Genomic DNA, 18,424 nt, shown 5'->3' with positions numbered 1-18,424 from the left:
AGCTCCTTCATCGAAACACTCCGCCACAATGAATCCATCACCTTAGATAAAAATCAAATTACTCCTCGATGGCTGGTCCCCTCGCTTTATAACCTGGTGGGGAAGAGTCGAAACCATCAAAATGATGATCTATCCCCTCGTCAATTACCTCATCACCATGCTTCCACACTCACTAGGATTTTCACCACAAACTGGATATTCTTATCTCCAAATTCTTGTGGAAAGACAAAAAGGCTAGGATTAGTTTAAAAAAACTCTCGACAAAACTCAGGGGGGGTTCAACCTAGCGGACTTCAAATTATACCAGATTGCCTTTCTTGCCAAACAAGGCTCTCATTGGCTGGCACCCCAGCCTGGATACACTCCTGTTTGGCTCAATGTCGAAAAAGACCTTGTCAAGAATCTTGACCCAGCGTCCTTCCTTACTACCAAATTAAATATAGCCAGCTGCTCCATTTCCATTTTTAAAAACACAAAACTCGCCCTCCTCAAAATTGATAAACTCCTGCCTAACCATATTATGCCATCGGAATGGGAATCTCTATGGCATAACCGCATACTATTGTATAAAGGGAAACCACTACACAATGAAACCTGGATTTCTAAAGGTATATTCTTCCCATACCAACTACTAAATGGATCTATACCACTCTCCTTTGCAGAAATACAAAATAAATTCGAGTTAGAAGCAACTGAACTTTATAACTTTCTGAACATTAAAGTAGCAATTTCCAAAGCAAAACTAACCAAACAACTGCCTTCCTTCCCAGGCTACTTAGCTACCCTCAATAGAACAGGCCACCAAGTCTCCAGACTTTACAAACTATTACGCCGACAACAGTCCAACCTCAACAAAGATCTCCGGCAGTTCTGGGAATCATACTCCTCAGTACCAATCTCAGATATGGAATGGGCCAAAACATGGGAATCTACCACAAGACACAAAATAAGCCTTACTCTCTCCCAGACTAAGTTTCGGCTCCTCCACAAAGCCTTTTGGGCTCCAGCACGTCTCTTCTTACATAACATTAGAGACAATGACACCTGCTGGAACTGCAATGAGCAAAAGGGCGACCTTGAACACCTATTGCTAAAATGTGTGTGTGTTACAACCTTCTGGGACAAAATCTTAGCGTTTATCACTGAAGTATTCTCCCTCTCCTTCACACGGGAATTTTCTACCCTAGTTCTGGGTTTTACTAAAGCTACTTTGTTATCTGAAGACAACAAGGCTTTAGTTGACCTATTCACGGCGGCTGTGAAAATAATCTTGAACAACTGGAAAGACACCCGAAAAGCATCCTGTAAACATTGGCTAAACTGGATCTCCAACCTAAGAGGTGCTGACAATATTTCACTCCTAAACACCCCTTGGCGTCCCCCACAAAGAAGAATGTGGTCTTCTCTAGACAACTATTTCAGTGCACACAAGCCCCCATGATTCTCCCCTCCGCACTCCCAGATGCCTGTGCCCAGTTCTCCATCTATACACTTGCTTCTGGGGCTACCCCGTAGCTGTCGTCTATTCCTGGAACTCCCTCCCTGAGAGGGCTGTCACTTGTACACCAATACACATCACCTGTGTGTAGATATTATATGTGCTGTTTATGAATAATGTCAAGTCATCTCCAAGCATCGCTTTTATTTCAGTTCAAGTCTTATTTTGTTATGACCCTTTAGTACTGTCAACACCATTGCACCCGTTCTCTCAGTATGTACTGATTGAAACATTCACTAACATTTCTGGTGCTCGCATCATGGTCAATTATATTTTGTTTCATCTTTCTTGTATGTATGTCTTTGATTCTGTGGGAAATTCCCAATAAAAAAAATTGTAAAATAAAAGTATACAACATAAAAAAAAAACCTTAAGGTGGAAAACAATAAATTGGAAAGTTCTTTATTTAGAAAGTCAACTGCAGGAAACGGTCTCCTGCATGCTCGCATTTGCCATCCTAACTCACTCATTAATAGCATTTCACAACACCGGACCTACATACCTCAACGACCGACTCAGCTTCCACACCCCCACCCGCAGCCTCTGCTCGGCCAACCTCGCACTCGCCACAGTTCCTCGTATCCGGAAAACCACCGCCGGCGGCAGATCCTTCCCCTACCTCGCCGCCAAGACCTGGCCGCCCTCCCTACCAGCCTACGACAGGCCCAGGACCTGTAGCAGCCCCCCCACCCCCAGCGCCTTGAGACCCTCACGGGTTTGTAGCACGCTTTAGAAATGCAATGATTGATTGATCTCAGTGGGTGAATTACTAAGAGCAAAACGAAATTGCAGCACCGCACAAAGTTTTGAATTAGAAGAGAATGTTATGACCGAGAGATTCTTGGCCAGAGGATATTCACTCAAAGTAATCAATAAAGCAAAAACAGCAGTAGCCTTCTGTAGTAGGGGATAGTCATAATCTAGTGAATAGAATGGCAAGCCAATCACCACACCAAGCGGCGGTGGAGAAAAGAGAAATAACACCACTACTGTGCGAACAGATTTCGCAGCGAAGCCTGCCCAACCTGAGCGTCTGCCCTGGCATCAGTGTCCAGGCAGTAATGCTTAGCAAAGGTATGGACCGACTTCCAAGTGGCCGCCTTGCAGATTTCTGCAATTGGAACATTACGGAGCAAAGCAGTCGTGGCAGCTTTGCCCCTGGAGGAATGAGCCTTAGGTTTACCCCCAATGGTCTTATTAGCCTTTTGGTAACACAATTGTATACAGGACACAATCCACCTCGAGATGGACTGTTTAGAGGTAGCAAGACCTGTCCTGACTGATCCATAATTGATAAATTGGTCTGACCTACGAATATCCTTGGTTTTATCCAGATACAATTTCAACACCCTCCTGACATCCAGGGAATGCAGGGACCTTTCTGCTGGAGAGGAAGGATTCTGAAAAAACATAGGTAAAGTTATGGTCTGGTTAACATGAAAGTCAGATATAACTTTTGGAAGAAATTTAGGGTGAGTACGCATAACAACCTTAGCAGCATGAAATACAGTATAAGGTTCTTGGCAACACAACGCCTGAATTTCACTCACCCTGCGGGCCGATGTAATGGCCATGAGGAACGCCGCCTTCCAGGACAGGTGCTGCAACAAAGCCTTATGAATAGGTTCAAAAGGCTCCTTCATCAATCTGGACAGCACCACATCCAATTCCCATGAAGGCGAAGGAAGCCGGACAGGAGGGAACACTTTCTTCATGCCTTCCAAAAAATCTTTGATCACAGGGATCTGAAAGAAGGAAGTCTGTGAAGGGCATTTCCTGTAGGCAGTCAGCGCAGCAAGATGAACCTTAATGGAATTGACATTAAGGCCAGACTGCGCCAGATGTAGAAGATACGGAAGGATGACATCTTCCTTACATGTCGTTGGGTCATAGTTCTTGGACTTGCACCAGATGCAAAAACTCTTCCACTTATAAGCATAAGAAGTCCTAGTGGAAGGTCGCTTAGCCTCCTTCAGTATGTCCATGCAATCTTCAGGTAGATTCAGATGGCCATATTGCACTATCTCAGGAGCCATGCCGCCAAACTCAAAGACGAGAGGTTGGGGTGCAACATCTGCCCCCTGAACTTCATGAGAAGGTCCTGCCTACACGGCAGCCGTATGTGAGGAAGGAGAGACCGGTGAAGCAGGTCCATGAACCACCACTGCCTGGGCCATTCCGGGGCAATCAGGATCATCCGCGCCCTGGACTGGGACAGCTTGATGAGCACCGTCGGAATCAGGGGAATGGGTAGAAAAGCGTACAGAAAGCTGTTCGACCAGTTGATCCATAACGCATTCCCCACCGTCCCCGGCTGGTAGTTCCTGGAGGCGAAGTCTCGGCATTTGCTGTTTTCGGCGGTGTCGAACAGATCTATGTCTGGAGTCCCCCACCTTGCGAAGACTTCTCCCAGTACTTCGTCGTTTATGACCCATTCGTGGTTTTCCTGAATCAATCTGCTCAGTCTGCCTAAACATTCTGCACACCTGGCAGATGGGTAGCAGTTATCGTCAGTCCTCTGGCTAGAAGCCAGTGCCAGATCGCCTGCGCCTCCTGCGATAGAGTGCGCGATCTCGACCCCCCCCCCCCTGCTTGTTGAGGTAATAAATCGTGGTCGTTTTGTCCTTCTGTACAAGCAGAGAGTTGGTCCGGAAGGATGGATGAAAGGCCTTCAGTGCCAAGTGAACAGCTCTGAGTTCCAGGAAATTGATGTGGTAGGTGGACTCCGTCAGGGACCACCTTCCTTGACTCTGTAAGTCTACGGAGTGCGCTCCCCAGCCGTGGAGAGACGCATCCGTCACGATCGTCTGTGTGGGAATGTTCTTGTGGAAGGGAATCCCTCTGAGGAGATTCTCCGCTGAACACCACCACTTCAGAGACTGACAAGCATGCAGAGACAGTCGTATCCTGTCGTCCCAAGATCCTTTCCTCTGATTCCACTGATCCTCCAAGCACTCCTGCAATGGTCTCATGTGCAGCCGTGCGTGTGGCGTGAGGAAGATACAAGAGGCCATCGACCCCAGTAGAGAAGGCACCGTCCTAACTGTTGTAGATGGAGCGGTCGAAGGAGTGATAATCGTCTCTCCTCCGGAGACACGCTTGCTGACAGCATATTGATGGAGACTCCCAAGTACTGTATGCACTGGACCGGAGTCAGGACAGACTTGGACATGTTGATGTGCAACCCCAGCTTGTTAAAGATAACGCACGTCTTCTGGAAGTGTGCTTGAGCTTCCGAGAAGGAGGAGGCCTTGATCAACCACTCATCCAGGTACGGGTAGACAAATACCTTGTTCTTCCTTAGGTGTACGGCTACCACTGCCATGCACTTCAAGAATGTTCTGGGCGCAGACTTCAGTCCGAATGGCAGTACTGTGTACTGATAATGATTGGCGCCGACTTGGAATCGCAGGGACTTCCTGTGTTTGTGTGTAATGGGCACATGGAAGTACGCATCCTGTAGGTCTATAGCACATAGCCAGTCTCCCTGTTGCAGCTGAGGATAAATCTGATGCAACGACAGCATGCAAAACTTTTCTCTGCGAATCCACTTGTTTGCTTGTCACAAATCCAGAATGGGCCTGAACTCGTTCTTGTCCTTATTGCGAACCAGGAAGAACCGGGAGTACAGACCTCTTCCTCTGAGACAGAGGTACGTCTTCTATCGCCCTTTTCCTTAACAGGATATCTGCCTGGAGCTCACGCAGCTGAAACTGCGAGCTGACCGGTGGAATTGATGGAGGCGGTCTGGTGAACCGAAGACTGTATCCATTGCAAACAATATTGAGCACCCACTTGTCCTGAGTAATTTTTCTCCACTCTGCCAGGTAATGTTGAATGCTTCCCCCCACCGGAGCGGGTAACGGATGTAGGGGAAGTAACCACTTAGTGTCGAGACCCAGCTGGGCCTTTGTTCGCTGTAGAGGACTGCTGGCCTCCTCTACCCTTCTGGTGCTTTTGGAAGGGCCTCCGGAACTGCTGCTGCTGCTGTCCCGAAGCCTGCCCAAGCCCTCTGTCCTGTGCCCCGAACCATCTCTGCAACGGGTGGTAGGCCTTCTTTTCTTTGGGCTTCTCCAACCCAACCGCCGTCAGGGTCTCGGCCTCCGCTTTCATGCGGCCATCTCATCGCCTGCCTGCTTGCCGAACAGGGTTCCCCCCCGAGAAGGGCAGATTGGCCACCCGCTGCTGAGCCTCCGGCTTGAGTGATGTGAGCCTAAGCCAAGCATGACGCCGTTGGTTGATCCCAAGACAGTACCCATGGGCCGCCAAAATAGATACATCAGCAGCCGCGCTGATGACCTGGTTCGATACCAGCATCCCCTCCTTCAGGATCTTCTGAAAATCCTCCTTCTCTCGTGGCAGGAGTTCCGTGAACTGCTGGAGGGATTCCCACAGGGCCCAATCATACCGCCCTAGCAGAGCCGCATCGCTAGACGCCTTCATGGCCGTAGATGCCGTCCCACAGGCCTTCCTGCCAGCTGAGTCGATCCATCGGCTCTCCTTATCAGGAGGTATGGTAGAAGACGGGGAGGTAGAATGTTGTGTCCTGGCCGCCGTCACAATAACAGAATCCGGAATCGGATCTATCCGCAGAAAAGCCGGTCAGAATCCGGGGCCCTGTACTTCTTAAGGAGCCGGGAAGGAACGGCCTTCGTCACTGCTGGCGTGAGGAACAGCTCCTCCGCGGGCTCTACCAATCCTGGCACTAGCAGTAGTAAAGGGCGAGACAAATGCTTCTTATGAAGCGTCTCAAATCACGGACGTCGTAGGTGTTGGAACCGTCACCGTGATTCCCAATTTTGCTAGACCCCTCAGGAGAACATCCTGGAACGTGCTGATGTCGTCCACAGGAGACACTCTCGTCCCCGGGGATTCCGACAAAGTCGGTGAATAGGTCCTGGAGGAGTCTGTGCGGGACCGTGATCCGCGCCTCCTATGGTGCAGTCTTGACCTAGTGGAGGATCTGTGACGACTCCTCGATCTTCCCCTCCGTCCGGAGCGTGATCGCGACCTCCTTGGCTTCGGCCGATTCACCGGTTCCACAGGGGCGGGCGACTTTGGCATGGCCGGGGCCCTCGGCCGAGGGATCCCCTTGGGAGGAGATGGATATTGGGGCAGGGAAACCGACCTCGGAGGAATCGGAGGAGGCTTGTCTGCCGGCAGCTGAGGTTGAGGTAGAGGTTGAGGACGTGCTGGAAGTGGTGGAAGCGGGGGCGGAGTGGGAGCCCGCGGAGGAAGCCCTCTCGGCAAGGGAGGAGGGGGCGTAACAGACTTCTGCCTAGAAGGGGTGTACACCACTGAGCACACCGAACCCGTTGATCCGGCTGCCTTTCTAGGCTGGGACGTTGGCGAGTCCCCCATAGGCACCTGGCGCCTGCTAGACTGACTCCTGGCACCAGAACTCCTTCCGCGCCTTCTTGGCGTCTAAGAACGGCGACCGGACGGTGAGCGTCGGCCCCTCGACGAGAGTCTTTTCTTCGACAGCGACCGTCTCTCCCTCGACAGCGACCGTCTCTCCCTCGACGGCGCCCTCCTTCGCCTCGACGGCGTTCTTCTCCTTGCCGTCAAGGGTCCCCTCGATGACGACCTTCTCCTCTTCGCCGACGGCAAACGGCGGTGTTGCCTCGACGGCGAGCGCAGACGCCGGGCCTCTCAACCTCGAATACTCGACGACGACTAAATCGTCACCGGAGACCTCGACGGCGGTCTGTTCAGTTCCCTCGACGCCGAACGTAGACGTCGCTTCGACCCAGAACCCTGGGGAGACGGGGAACAGACTGCAGTCATCCCTCTCGACGCCGTAGTCGGTGCAATCGACACAGACGGAGAATGGGGATGCTTGCTGGTCTTCCTGCCCCTGGGGAGCCCCCCAGAGGCCTCAGCATGGGCAGAGGAAGCCCCTGCAGACCCACCTTGTGCCTTCAGTCCTCCAGGCCCTGAAGCCTGATCTTCATTCTATCCCTCAGGGTCCTGCTAGAAAAGCCCTGACAAATGTGACACTCCTCTGGGACATGAGATGAGGGAAGGCAGATAATACACACCTCGTGTGGGTCCGATTTGGCCTTCTTCCTGGAGCACTCTGGATATTTTTCGAATAATGCAGGCATATTGACAAGTAAAGAGTGCACCAAAAGACAAACAGGAAGAAAAACACCAAAGTACTTCAGAAAAGTACTCAAAGAACTTGAAAAAAGTGAAAAAAATCACCAATAAACCCTTGAAAAGAGAGAGCTCAATGCTCCAGGGTCCTGCTTGCAGGAGCCGGAAAAAAGAACTGAAAGTAAAAGGGACCTGCAGTGCATTCTGGGATACTGTGAAGTTCTGGAAAGTTCTCTTAAAGGCACAGTATCCTGTTCTGAGCCACACAATGGCAGCCTATGGGGCTTGGCTGTCCATTTCTTCCTCTCTATCATTCCAGAGGGTTTTTTCTGTTAAGGCAAGGTTTTCTCTGTGGAGAAATCTGGACAGGCTGTGCTGTTTGTAGATTTTTGGTGGAATTTCTAGTTGAAGTACTGGACAGTGTAGCCTGTGGATATAGGCTGCTTTATCTGTCTTTAATTGTCTCTTAAGTGTCTGTACAGTTCTGCATTTTTCGACACCTTAAGAGATTATTTTTGATTGCTCCGGGGTCCACGCACATGGGTGGGACTATTCACTAGATTATGACTATACACAGAGATCCCCTACTACAGAACAAGAGAATCACTGTTGATAGAGAAAGATAAGAGTGACCCTACTGGTACAGATACTGAAAAAACTCGATTCATTACAACTTACAACAACCAAGCCTTTAGGATAAGGAAAAGTTTGGGCAAGTTTTGGCCAATACTTCACAAAGACCCTGATTTAACAAAATGCGTAGATATTTCCCCTCAAGTAACCTTCAAGAGTGCAAGATCAATGAAAGTCTATCTGTGCAGGGTAGTAGAACCCACTAAAATACAAAATCACTGGAATACAGGGGTTCTATACATGCAGAAACTGTAAGGCATGCAAGAACAGTCGGAATGCAAAAGAAGTCAGATTGTCTCCAGTTTGTCAACCTTTTAAAATCACATAACATACTTCATGTAACACTGATTTTGCCGTTAATGCACTTTTTTGCCCTTGCAGAAAAGCGTATATAGGCAATACGATCCATAAGGCTAGGATCAGGATCCTAGAACATCTACAGGCAATTAAAAAGGGGACAAACAATACCCGATTTCCCGTCATTTCCAAAGCCACCATAAACAAAATATAAATCTACTTAGTTTCTGTGTATTAGATACGATCAAACCAAATGAAAGAGGAAGCAACAGAGTGCAATGCTTACGCAGGCTTGAATCAAGACTAATACAATACAAGACATTAGCCCCTATAGGACACAACTGTGATGTAGAGCTCTCAGTACATCTGGGATAGAGTCCTTTAATCTCCTGTAGACAACGGTTATATCAGTTATTTTGTCCTTATCATTTTTCAAATATCTTGTCACTTCTCGAATTATTGTAGGAATTGCATAATCAAGGTGTCACATTAGAGAGCAAAGATGTGCAAGATTTTACTGTTTTCAAGCTGTAGAAATGTTTATACCAGTATATGAATGTGCGTGATTTTATGACTTTTTTTATTTTATTAGTGTTCTGGTTTTCACATGTTTTTTCTATATTTTTGCAGATAGTGCTGAATACGGTGTTCTGAAGAACTGTTAAAGAGCGAAAATATCAAGCTTCAATGGAAGATTTATGAAAAATTCATATATTTCAGTCAAGTAAAAGCTCACTTGGGCAACGATTAGGATGGTAATTTTCTTTGAAATTATTAGAATGAATGATTATTGAAAGAGACTGCATATTTCCCCAGATATGGACTACCGCTTGTAGTCGATTAAGGTAGAAAGTTAAAGAAAAAAGCCCACTGAGGCGGAATTTCTGTCTCCGTTGACAGTCAATAAAATTGAACTTTTTCAATTGGCCCACTAGCACAGTGACGGTGAAAAACGAGATCAAACTCACGTAAGATGTCACAGGCTGGAATGTCTTAAAAGAACTTGTAGAAGTGCGGGGCTAAGATGAGTGCTTCTATCTCTATTAAGTGTATAGAAAATGATTTCAATGGCTGTAACGTTATAAAATGAACTTACAAGGTTTACAATAATTCTCCGTATGATTATGGCACTTTCTCTTTTCTGTTTGCAAGATATATAACAGCGATAATCAGTTTTCATGTTTTATGATTTTAATTGTCACATGCTTAATTTAAACCTATCACAATTCACTATGTGTACTCGTGACCAAGGGACTGGGTCCCGAAACGCATCGAATATATATATATATATATATATATATATGGTTTAGGAGTTGGCAAGGGTATTAGGTGGTAAGGGCCTTGAGACCCGTAAGGGTGAGTAGTTCGCGTTTAGGGTGGGTAGGAGTATTGGGTAGTAAAGGTGGTTTGGCGTGGCCGAGTTGAGGGGTTGATTAGGCTATATATATATAATTATACACACACAAGTATGTGTGTATATAAATATATATATACACATGTATGTATATATGTAGGTATGTGTGTGTGTGTGTGTGTGTATATATATATATATATATATATATATATATATATATATATATATATAGGGTTTTAAAGGTATGCGTGGTAAAGACATGCATCGTAAAAGAAATGTGTGGTAAAAGCACTGGGTGGTAATGGCCTGCGTAGTTCCGTCATAGCCTCCTGTTCTTGGGCAAAATTTGAGGGTGCCTGAAGAGATCTTCACCATACGGGGATGGATGATGATCGATCTCAATCTCTCATCAACCTCCTCTTCAAGCTTGGGTGTTCGTTCCATCTTTCTGTATGCCTCTTAATTCTACAGGGTCTATAATTAAATATGCATGGTGCCCCAAAAGGGCACGGGCACCCTGAGAGTCAGGGACATGGTCTTCAGTAATGGCCTCCAAAGTGTGTTGAAGGAATGGGAAAAGAAAGGCAGTTTATGAAAATAAGTCTTCTCCGCGATGGAAGTGGAGGATTCAACCTTGGAGGCTCGAAGCAGCTCTCTTTTGTGGTAGTGTGGACAAACAGTTAGGCTTCTCAGAGGGTAGTGCTAAGCATTTGTTGTACTCACAGGCAATCAATGAGACATACAAGAATAATAATGACATTATGAAGGAAGTACTTTTTTAAATATGAATTTTTACAGGCAAGTAAAAAGTTCAATTCAATGCGTTTTTACGCAGCAATGCTTCCCTTCGGGAGAAAAGGCATATGTTACATACAGTTATTTGCAATCAGTTTCTGGGGGTCTCCTTCGGGACTTAGGGTTGTAGGGGGCCAAGGTCCTGAGTACCACTGGCAGTGGAGAGGTGTGGTGCAGTGGTCAGGGCAGCTGACTTCGGAGCACAGGATTCACGGTTCAATCCCCGGCTCCGGCGGCAGCTCAGCACTATGTGACTCTGGGCAATAGCTCACTTAAATTCCACGACGACCCCTAGCGCCTTGAGACCCGTAAGGGTGAGTAGTTTGCGCTTTACAAATACAGATTTACATTTATTTTTTACTTGTTACCTGCCCTGGGGGGTCCAGGTGCAGAGGTGCTGGTTGGGTTGGGAGCAGTGCATGCTACGCAGGTGGAAAGAAGGGGGCCACCTAGAAACAGGCTGCAGAAGCAGACTTGGGGACAAGTCAGGGAGCTCCCAATGGGTGCTCAGAGCACAAGGGTCCTGGGAACAAGGGGGCACAGCTGGCTCTCCGGTACCTGGGCTGGGGTGCAGAGTGGAAAGGTTGGCTGGGCTGTTTGTGTCTTGGTAATTCAGGAAAGCTGGGCCACTCTTTAAGTGAGTCTCTGTAGTGCTGTCATCCCTCGAAGGCTGCTTGGTCTCAGTGCAGAGGGAGTCAGGATTGGACTCTCAAAGGCGCTGTTTGCTGCAAGGAGTCCAGTACCTCGGGTATTGGTCCTGTACGCTCCAGTTGGTTCTGGTGTCCTTTCACTTGGTGGGTGGGACAGATCTGACCTTCGGGAGCACAGTGTTCTCTTCCTGAGGGCTGCTTCGTCAGCCTGGCCAGGGGAGCAGCAACTCTGTAGACCAGACTTTGCGTCTCAGTGCCTGTGGGCTGCAGGGGAGGAGCTCCTCTACCCCAAGGGAGATTACTTGGCAATTTGCGATGAAAGCAGTCTTCCGTGGTTCTTGGAAGCTGGTCAGCTGCAGGACGAGTCGCTGGTCATGACCGTCGAGTCTTGTTGCAGGCAGGGTTTGGTGCCAAACATCCACAGCAGTCTTCAGTTCTTGTGGCACTTCTTTGTCCTCTCTTTTTGGTCCATCAAATCTAAGTTACTGGTGTTAAGGGTGCCACCTAAATACTCAATTTAGGGGCGTTACAGGGAGTGACGGGTAGGATTCAATATGCTACTTATCCTTAGCGTGTCTACTCCCTCTGTATGACCACTTCCTACTGGAAGTGGGCATAACCCTGAACAAGAGAGCCTTATTCTGCCAAAACTAAGATAGTGGAATTCTAAAAGCCGTGCTCACTTCAGGTAGCCCACCTATGGGATGGTAGTAGCTTGAGAGGGGAAAAAGCCTCCTGACGAGCTACTATCCCCAAGTATTCTAGTGCTAAATGGGGCCGTGGCCAGAGGGTGGCACTTCCACTGACTGGGGAAGCCTTGGGTCGCATATCAAAGGTGGCAGAGGCCTTTAAGCCTCCTGCCTTGATATGCTCATTACTTAGTCATTCTGCCTGGAGGAGGTGACAATACCTCTGGCCGGAGCAGGCACTGTCTCGGTCCTCAGAAAGCACAGGCTCTCACATTCAGGGACTCAGAAACCTGTCTGTGGTGGCACGCTGGTATGCACCAGACAGGAAGTACACGTGTAGTCAGTAGGTTTTCAGGGGGCACCTCTAAGGTGCCCTCCGTGTGCATGTATTCATAAATCTGTCACTGGAATCAGTGTGGGCTTATTAGTACGAGATGTTTGATACCAAACATCTCTAGTTTCGGTGAAGCCATCATATAGCTAGGGAACTTGTAAACACCAGTGTCCAGCACGTGTACTCAAAATGGCTTCCCTGTCCACTTGCAATATCTAAGTATCGACTTAGATATCACAGGGGCAAATCTGCTCATGCAGATATGTCCACACATGTAGTATAGTGAACCCTGCCTTAAGGCTGTAAGGCCTGTTGTAGGGCTGACTTACCTATTCTGCATGCAGTGCCTTCAGGCATGACAGAGGTGTGTCATGTCTTCACTTTTCTCAGCACCATGGCACGAAGCCTGCATTGGCAGTCTGCATGTTGGTGCTGATGGTTCTCTTAGGGTGGCACAATACATGTGTAGCCCTTAGAGACCCTCTTTAGCCTCCTTCCCCGGGGTACCATTTACTAGGGACTTACAAAGGGTGCTAAAGGTATTGCCAATTGGGGGAACAATTGTACTGTTTTCGGGAAAGTGATCTAGGCACTGGGGATCTGGACAACAGGAACCCAGGGCACTTCAGTCAAAACTGCATCAGATACTTGCCAAAAAGTGGGGGTGATCATGTCAAAAAGGGGCACTTCCCTACATATCCGACCCAATGGCAGAGAAAAACAATCTAATAATATAGTCCAAGCCCATTTCCAACTAGGGGAGGACTCCCAGTGACTCGAAAGACTTCTTCAAACAAACAAAAGTTGCCAACACTAGATGGCCGGTGTATGCAGAGCAAGTCTATCTACAGCCGCACATGCTATGAACATACAATTACTAGACCTGTGTCAGTCTCTTGTTGGTTATTTTGAACAGGGGTTACGTCCAGCGTGGTATAACAGACAGGTGGAAGTTAATATATCATTCAAGAACAGAAGATGAACATATGTTTTAGAAGTATTCAGAGAGTGGACGAGACAAAGGTTGATCAACAGTTTGATGTGAAGCCGACAGTGGCCTTTGTGTGGGACAGTATGGTAGAGAAATACATAGGTTGGTGTTTAAAATGGGCTGTAATGCATTTGGAAGAACTGTGTTACTTACCTGTAACAGCAGTTATCCAGTATTGGTGTCTTTCATAGATTCACATGCCTGAATCATTCCCCGTCGTCGAGACGGGAGCCTCCGGTACATAAAAAAGTAATGTCCTATAGACATACATAGAGAAAATAGGCCTAAGGGTCTCACCTTAGTAGCCTTTCTTTGTCCTTATGCAAAAAGGACCAAACTCTCACAGTCAGCCAATCAGCTCCGACCTCCCTCTAGAACCTTCCTGGGAGGAGCCTCAGTCCCTCAGATTTTCGTACGCACTCAGTTAGTTAGGCGTAACATTGTGAGAAAGGGATGTGAGACTTCCCAGGGGAGGCGGGAGGGTTGCATGTGAATCTATGAAAGACACCAATACTGGATAACTGCTGTTACAGGTAAGTAACGCAGTTCTTATCCAGTATTAGGGGTGTCTTTCATAGATTCACATGCCTGAATCAGAGTAGCTAGCAATTAGACATGCACATTCGTGATGGAAAGGTGCCCTGCAGGCATGTTAGACAATGTATACATTGTACTATAGCATGTAAAAAGACAGCATAAGCAGAGCATCACAATAGCAGAGAATGTGCATACCTGGATGGTGGGATGAGGGAAGGCTCACCTCACTGAAAGAGATGGCGTAGCACCGCCTGGCCCACTGCTGCATCCTTCTGAAGTTCGAGATCCAGGCAGTAGTGTCTGGAGAAGGTGTGCGGTGACTTCCAGGTCGCCGCTCTGCATATGTCCAGGATCGGCACTCCAGCGAAAAGTGCTGCTGATGTGGACATCGCCCTGGTGGAATGTGCAGTGACACGATCAGTCAAAGGCCGTCCGGCCTTGGTATGACAGAACGCAATCGCCGAGGAAATCCATCTCGAGATGCTTTGCTTCGTGAGAGGCAGGCCCATTCTTGGATTGCTGTATGCCACGAATAGTTGTGAAGATTTTCTGAAGTCTTTGGTTTTATCCAGATAGAACTTTAGACATCTCTTGAGGTCTAAAGAATGGAGTGCTCTTTCGGCTGCGGTGGAAGGGTTTGCAAAGAAAGACCTAAGGACTATTGGCTCATTGAGATGAAAGTCCGAAGGCACTTTCGGTATGAACTTTGGGTTTGGTCTTAACAGCACTCTGTCCTGTCTGAATTGTAGGTATGGATCCTGAATGGACAGGGCTTGAAGTTCGCTCACTCTCCTGGCCGATGTCAGAGCGAGCAGGAGCGCAGTTTTCCATGAGACGTGTTTGATGGATGCCCGATGAATGGGTTCAAAGGGATGCCGCATAAGTTGGTTGAGAACTAGGTTCAGATGCCACATTGGGGGGACTTTCCGAGGCCTCGGAAAGGATCTATAAAGTCCCTTCAGGAATTGTTTGACAAGTCGATTGGACCACAGGGAAGGTCCCGTGAAAGTTCTGGTGAACCTTGATATCACTGCTAGGTGGACTTTTATGGACGCATGTGCCAGTCCTGATCGTGCCAAGTGCAGCAGGTATGGCAATAGCTGTTCAGGAGTGACTAACAGCGGTTGCAGGCCTTGGGCCGAACACCAAATGCAGAATCTTTTCCATTTGAGAGAGTAGGTTTTGTTGGTACTGTCTGCTCTCGCTTTTGCCAGTATATCTTTGCAGTCCTGCGGGATATTTAGGCCACCGAACTCTCTGTGCTCAGGAGCCAGGCTGATAAGCTGAGCGATGGCAGGTTCGGGTGTTGCACCTGCCCCTTGGACATCGTCAGGAGGTTCGGGTGCTGTCGCAGACGAATCGGTGTCTTGATAGAGAGCCGAAGTAGATCCGAGAACCAGTGTTGTCTCGGCCAGTACGGGGCAATCAGGATCAGGGTACAGGGCTCCGCCTTCATCTTCCTGAGGAGCCTCGGGATCATGGGAAACGGAGGAAAAGCGTAAGCAAACACGCTGAATCAACCGATGGAAAAGGCATTCCCCAGCGATCCTTGTTGGGGATGCCAGCTTGCGTAGCTTGGGCATTTGGCGTTCCCCTTGGTGGCAAACAGGTCGATTCTTGGGACTCCCCATTGAGAGAAGATGTGAGTCAGCGCGCTGTCGCTCAGTTCCCACTCGTGGGAGAGCGATCGTTGCCTGCTTAGGGCGTCGGCGATGGTATTTTCCTTGCCCGGCACATAGGCGGCCTTGAGTGCGATTCCCTGCAGCACTAGCCAGTTCCAGATCTTCTGCGATTCGCGTGATAGAGAGAGCGAACGCGTTCCTCCCTGTTTGTTGAGATAGTGCATCGTCGTGGTGTTGTCCGTTTTGACGAGCACTGGGGAGTGCCGGATGCGTGGTAGAAAGGCCTGTAGCGCTAGGTACACGGCTCTTAGCTCCAAAAGATTTATATGAAGCTGTTTTTCCTGAGTTTCCCATTTGCCGCTGATCCGAAGGTCCTGAAGGACAGCTCCCCATCCCTCCAGGGAAGCGTCCGTGGTGATCACCAGAGGTGTTGCCGGAAGGAGAAATGACAGTCCTACGGTCAGATTGTTGCGACTCCTCCACCAGGTTAGACTCTTGGTCATTTTGGGTGTTATCCAGACAGTGTCCTCGAAAGAGCCAGTACTTTGAGTCCATTGGCTCGCGAGCGCCTCCTGCAACGGGCGCATTCTGAGTCTGCAGTGAGGGACGAGGAGTATACAGGAGGACATCATGCCCAGGAGGGATGTATAGGTCCTGACCTTCAGGTTTGTCCTGTTCGCCACAGCCGTGGCCAGGGACAATATCTTGTCTGTCCTTTCTTTCGAGGGAAAGGCTCTCGCAGACTCTGTGTCCAAGGTTGCTCCGAGGAACGTAATTTTTGTCGTAGGGACGACACAGGATTTCTTGAGATTGTAGAATGAAGATTCACTTTTCAAAGGAAGTAGATGAGTTATAAGGAATCCTGAGAAGAGCTCAGGCTGGAGACTCCCTAGCACAACGTGCGGTAGAAAATCTGAGGGACTGAGGCTCCTCCCAGGAAGGTTCTAGAGGGAGGTCGGAGCTGATTGGCTGACTGTGAGAGTTTGGTCCTTTTTGCATAAGGACAAAGAAAGGCTACTAAGGTGAGACCCTTAGGCCTATTTTCTCTATGTATGTCTATAGGACATTACTTTTTTATGTACCGGAGGCTCCCGTCTCGACGACGGGGAATGATTCAGGCATGTGAATCTATGAAAGACACCCCTAATACTGGATAACTCCAAAATTACTCTTTGTACTGTGTATTTTTATTAGGAACAGTTGCCGGTTGCTGCCTCTGGGGTTCTTGGAAATGTGTTCAATACCTGTAAATATGAATGATATTTGATGTTTAATGAAGTCTTCTGCCACATACTGATGTGTATGCTATAATAGTGCTCCTGTATCCCAGCTTTAGACTCCTAATGTAGTAAGAGTTACAGGGACACTGTATAACATACATGATGAATGTACAATTATAGCTGATCCATTTGTTGATGCTATGTCGATAAACACTGTTAAATGTGACGGTAATGGCCTTGTTTTTACCCAGTTCACAAATAGAGCAGTCATGGCAAGTGTGAAGTCTTTTTTTTTTTTTAAGTTGTTTGACTCTTGAATGTACATAGCAGTGATGGTATTTGGCAATATACTCCCATATCCCTAATACATCACTGAGTGTAGCTCATTAGACAATTATTAAACATTAAACCTTCATGTGGTCAAGTACGAGTCTCCTTGCCTAAGATATTTGCCTTCTTGACACATCATAACTGTAGAGATTGCTATTCCAATTAACTTCCTAAAAAGGTATCCAACATCTATCTCCATCCTGTGCTATAATTAGTCATTATAATATTTCAGTATATTTGTACTTTTAAGAGAAGCATTAAGAACATTTCTTCACACAAGTAAAAACTGCCATGAAGCAGCTTCTTGCATCTCACTATTTGTGTTCCATACCAGACACAAGACCTAAGGTGCACGTTACATGATAATCTCCTTTAAGACGCCATTTTACACCCAGTCTCCTTTCAGTTGGAGGAAAGTTAAATCCTTGCAAACAGTTTTGACAGAAAAGCTCAGGTCACTTTGTTTTAGTCTTTCTTTCAGTTTAGCAGAATGTCAATGCCTCCAATGAGCACATGCCTGTTGCTCTGAACTTAGAAATGTAACTGACCTTTGAAAGACACCCCTCTACAATTAGAATATAATGCTCCTGGGAAAGGTTTCTAGGAAGAACGAATGCTGCAATTACACAGAGAGAGGAAAATGTTACTTAACTGTGTTGAATGGTTTGCTGCTTGTCTTGTTGAAGATCACATGCTTTGCACTATCCTGCAATTTGGTGCTGGCTTATGAATATGGCAAGCTATTTACTTCAAATACCATCTAAAGCCCCCAAAGCATCATCAGTTTGCAGGCTTCCACAGATTATTGCTTTTCCTCATCACAAAAGGAGTGCCAGCTAGTATGTGAAATTCAAGATGAAATGTCTCGTAAGGCTGAAGTAACAGACCCTGTCCATGTGCATTTTTAGGACACCTTAAAAGCACACACACCATGAATGTTCAGGAAGAGCATGGCAGATCTACTTGGATGAACTGTCTGAACAGAACTATGCTGACTTCAAAAATTCTCTGAAGGTTTTCACTGGAAGCCATCTAGCCCAGATACGAGGTGTTTGTTGCATGCCTGGCCATCACTGACAATGAGAATGCCCGTAAAGTAAAGCCACAAATTAGATGTAGAGATGTTACTTAATGCCAAATGTGTACTAAAGCATATTATCCATTTGGACCGCACAATACTCACCCCACTGGTATACAATGGATGACAGATTTCAGATACAATTCAAAGGGACCAAAACAAAAAGACAAATCTACCTGACACAGACCCTATTCAATGGACTCTTTCAGCACCTATTTCTTTAATTTTCTCATTTGACCTGTGTAGGGATACTTACCTGGGACGTTGGCAGCAAACACATGTTCCCCCATTTACTAG

At 47.4% G+C, this 18,424-nt stretch overlaps 1 protein-coding gene across 16 annotated transcripts in view; it reads right to left on the bottom strand.

The window, feature by feature from the left end:
* Nucleotides 1-18,424, bottom strand: part of EPN1 (epsin 1) — a 533,434-nt gene that overhangs the window by 189,251 nt on the left and 325,759 nt on the right. The window lies entirely within an intron of this gene.

Source organism: Lissotriton helveticus, chromosome 7 (assembly GCF_964261635.1).
Source record: "Lissotriton helveticus chromosome 7, aLisHel1.1, whole genome shotgun sequence".
Lineage (NCBI taxonomy): Eukaryota > Metazoa > Chordata > Amphibia > Caudata > Salamandridae > Lissotriton > Lissotriton helveticus.
Note: the sequence above shows the minus strand (reverse complement) of the source record. Positions and strands in the feature narration are given on the sequence as shown.